The following is a 4,907-nucleotide window of genomic DNA, read 5'->3' as shown; positions in this document are numbered from 1 at the left end:
CACTTGTCTATGAACTATGCAAGGGGTCCAAGTTTCCATATCCGAGGAATCCGGCTATTCGAATAGATAATGATAACCCTGCAGGGGTGTACTTCTTCACACACGCTCTCGCCACTTACCACCATGTACACGTCGTGTATCTCGGCAACCTTCAAGCGGAAGCCTGGTGAGGGAGTCGGCCACGACCTGACTAATCACACAAGTCTCTCGTCCAGGTTGATCGCCTATTCGGGTTCCATCTGCAAGGAGATCCGGCCGGGGTATCGCTCATGGCCCCAAACGATGTGAGCAGGGTTCCCAAGCCCACCATCCGGGTGCCACTTGGTACACCGTGCCACTGTGCCTAGTCTGTCCCAAGCCCACCTGTACTAGGTGCCACTTGGTAGACTACAAACACTACCTACAAACACCAGAAACTAGTTGCAACTCCTGGACAGAGATCGAGTGGATTAATAAGTCGAGAGGGGTCGAGTTACCGGAACCCAATGTGTGGTAGTAACTGCTCATGGATCACAAACACAAAACTCAGTTCCTAAGAACGGCTGCAATGAGACAACCCACCATGTACTCCTACATGGCCTCTCACTACTACCTTTACCAAATCGTGTTCACACACTTAGCTCTCAACGGTAGGACATGTTCACCACATTCCAATTCATTCCCGATGAATCAGACCTGACTCAACTCTAAGTAGTAGCAGGCAAGACAAACAAACATGAATGAGTAGGCACATCAGGGCTCAAACAACTCCTACTCATGCTAGTGGGTTTCATCTATTTACTGTGGCAATGACAGGTCATGCAGAGGAAAGGGGTTCAGCTACCGCAGCATGTAATAGTTGAAACGTTGTTGTCCTCATCAAGTAAAAGAGAGCAGGAGCGAGAGAGTGGGATTGTATCGGAATGAACAAGGGGGTTTTGCTTGCCTGGCACTTCTGAAGATATCGTTGGGTCTTCATCAGTGTCAACGATCACAGCGTCGGTACAACGTCTATCGAGAGGGGACAATCACCGGCAATAGAGAAGGAACACAATCAATGCAATGCACAACATGATGCATGATAATGACATGGCAATATGTTGTTGATTGAGCTAATGCAACTAGCAACACAATTAAATGAAGTTGGTTTGAATCCAAAGTTCAAATTCAAACTCCACAGGTGGTTATTTAAATACAATTCATTTGATTTGTCCTAAACAGTGGCCTTAAGTTGTTCTAACATGCATGAAAATGGCACAGATGGATAGATTGGATTTTTCTGATCATTTTTCATATATAAATTATTTCATTTGGAGTTACGGTTGAATTTCTATGATTTTTAGAAGTTTAAACTTTTTCTGGAATTTTCTGGTTATTTAAATCAACCTAAATCCAGAAAATGCATTACTGCGTCAGCTTTGCGTCAGGGTGACATCAGTAGGTCAACACGGTCAGCCACGGTCAAACCTGACGCGCGGGACCCACATGTCAGTGTCACAGTGGCTAAACTAGTTAACTAAACTACCCGGGTTTAATTAACATGCAGGGCCCACTGTCAGTGGCACGGGTCGGTGATTAGTGGCTAATTAAGCCAGCCACGTCAGCACAGCCGGGAAGAGGCCGCCGGCGACCATCCGGCGCGGCGGAGACACGCCAGAATCGCGCTGCGGCGTCGGCTGGACGTGCCAATGGGATGTGCGAGGAGCTCCTGCTCGTCCGCATCCATTAGACCGGACGAGAGGCTGCGGGGTGGCCGGGAGCAGCGTCGGCGGCGAGCGAGGCGGTGGCCAGAGCTACGGCTCCACGGGCGCGAGGACTGCAGTGCGCTAGCGAGCGAGCTAATGGCCGCGTTGGGCTCCTGGGAGCTCCCTGAGCAAGGTGGCGCGCGCGGACGCGAGCTGCGGTGGCCCAGGCCATGCCGGTGTGGAACCACGGCAGCGGGTCCTCTCGGGTCCGGTGGGGCAGCTAGCTAGGGAACCAAATCGAGAGTACAGAGTGAGGGGAGGAGAAGAGGAGCTCAAGAGGAGTCGGACGAGGCGCTAAGTGGGCTCGGGGACGTCCTGCGTGCGGCGAATCGACGGCGGCGATCACCGGACAGAGACGAGGAAGATGGCAACGATGGCGGCTCCACAGGGCCTCCGCGTTAGCTTTCTTCGATGGAGAGGCGTGGTGCGAGGTGGCGGAGGTGCTGGACTGATCGGGGAGGCAAGGCATCGTCGGTGGGCGCGGCAGCAACGAGCGGCGGCGACGGGCACGCTCGTTGGTGGGGAAGAGAGCGAGACATGGGAGGGGAGAGAGAGCAGCGAGTGAGGGAGAGGAAAGGGAGTGTGTGGCATCGCGGAGGGAGTCCAGGGCGACGAGGGGGCAGCCAGGCAGGTAGCTGCCGGCGTGGCACGCCGCGGCGCCGTGGCTGTCTTCTCCTCTACCTTCTGGCAGGAGGAAGAAGACACCCCTGCCCTCGGTGGGCCGGCCAGGTCGCTGGGCTGCCAGGTGGGCTGGGCCTGCAGGTAACACAGGTAGTCTCTCTCTCTCTCTCTTTTATTTCTATTTTTTCTATTTTCTGCTGTTGTTTTTGATTTAGTAAAAATACTAAACCACTTGGTAAAATCCTGAAAATAATTTTAGGCACCTTTGAAATATTTCCCAACAGCCCTCAAGTACTTTCAGGATTATTTGGACAATTAAAAATATTTATAAGATTTAAATGTCCAAATTCAAATACTTATGGATTAATTCAAAAATCCAAAGTGTCCTAGAAAAATGTGCACCATTTTTGGCAGAGGTTCTAGACCAATCCAAAGATGATGAACATTTTTGGGAAGGCATTTTGGGTTCATTGAAAATATTTTTATTTGAACCTAGTTGAATTCTTTCTGATGCTAGGGTTTGGTCAATCCCCATTTCAACTTAAATAGAATTTAAACATGATGCAACAAGATGAAAAACACCAGGCAGTACCATAAGCTAGGGATGTGACAGCTCACCCCCACTAAACAAGAATCTCACCCCGAGATTCAAGACATGAGGTAAGAAGACAGGGAGGCACAAAGCTAACACAAACTTCATGATCCAAGTTGCACTTCATAAGAACGTTGATTCAATCATCATCTTTGATCTTGACATCCTTTCCTTCGAGAATTTCATCCAACATGGCAACAAGAGAGCAAGACAACCTCACAAGAATGGATCATCGATCTTAATGAACACAAGATCAACTCGCGGAATGAGACGTAGAAACATCCCTTGAGCTAAGACGCAAAAAACACATCAGAGATGATGGAAGAGAAACATATGACAAAGGTTCAAATTGGTAGGCGATAATTCCATGCTGGAGTAGGATGGTGCATGGTTTTCAAGGTAGTGAGGAGATAATTGCCATGATACCATGACGAGACACCCTAGAGAAGGATGACTCGTAGAATTATCCCTTAAGTGGCAAAAAGAATTACTTTTGATTCAGAGATCATTGAAACTCTCTATACCAGCCTAAGGAAAATCACAATTGATCGTTTGAATGAGTTCGAAAGAATGGCATACTTAGTTTGGAGAGGAAACTATAGTTATAGGACAACTCGGCAATGGAAGGCACATTCCAATTGATACCAAGGATATAACCCAGTGACTGAGCATGCTCTCAAGAACTTGAGCATTTCCGTATTCATCAAGGTTTTACCAACATCCGTGCCGAGGATCCTGGCAACACAACATACTACCATGATGAACGGTGATAGAGGATGCAGATGCAAAGGAGGACATCACTTTCTCAGATTTTTCCTTAGCAATGCCAAGAAGCAAATCTGGATGATCGACCGAGAGACATTTAGCACTCCGCTTAAAATGTTCTCCTTGATGTGCTAGGATAACCCATTTATTGATATGGTTGGTATCTAGAACATCAAGTAAAGGGTCGGACTTTGGGAACACAAAAATCCATAAGGAACAACTACTGGAATAAATTCTATGAGATCCTTATGGGGAGGTGGCCAACTTTCTCAATCAAGATACTACAATAATAAGTCTTCCGGGTGGGTGTGTTGGCCACAACATCCACTTTACCGGGTTACAGAGAGACCAATATTATAGTTCTTGAGAAACGTGTCAACCATCATATCTGCCTGAGATTCAGATCTGGTTGGTGTCAGGATAATCCAGACTCATCAAGTCTAGAAAGGATAATGAAAGTTTGCAACACAAATCGATGATATGACGTTGCGAGATTCTCAGGAAATGAACTACGATAGCATGCTCCAAAACATGAGCTGGTTCTGCTACACACCTGTGAACACACTGTCCTAGACAAGCATGACCACGTAGTAGTCTTATAACAAAACACTACCGAGTTCAGGTTGGGAACCATCATCGAGGATAACGGAATCTTGTACAAATCTGTCTGGTACCTTCAGGACTAGCACTTAGAACTAATTATCCTTGAACAATCAATCAGTGGCTTGGTGTGCTAGGAACACATATGGAGTGGAGGTAATTAATCTACCAAACCATAGAATATTTCGCACGAATGCATGACTGACTTGGGATGATTCCAAAAGAAGCAAAAACAAGCTCCCTCGAATTCACGGTGGCAACTTGCATCGATTGCACGTGAACTTAGAGGAAGTCACTACTTTCATCCAAACATATACTTCATGAACGGGGCATGAAGAAAATGCTTGCACAAGTTTCCAACACTAGCTGGATGTTCAGCACGAATCATGGAGGAGACAAAATGTTGCTGATGGGCTTAACAACAACTCATCGGAATTTCCATATCACTGGACTTCCACCATTATGTGAACAATGTGATGGTATTGGTCAGACCAAAGGATGTAATGGTGTATTCCCGAGGAATCAACCTCGAGTAAGACAACATTATGAACATCGTTGGTTCTGATTTGATTTGAGGATAGCCCACACTCAAATCAAAGTTTGGA

Source organism: Triticum dicoccoides, chromosome 7A, assembly GCF_002162155.2.
Source record: "Triticum dicoccoides isolate Atlit2015 ecotype Zavitan chromosome 7A, WEW_v2.0, whole genome shotgun sequence".
NCBI lineage: Eukaryota > Viridiplantae > Streptophyta > Magnoliopsida > Poales > Poaceae > Triticum > Triticum dicoccoides.
The sequence above is the reverse complement of the archived record's forward strand: the minus strand, read 5'-3'. Positions refer to the sequence as shown.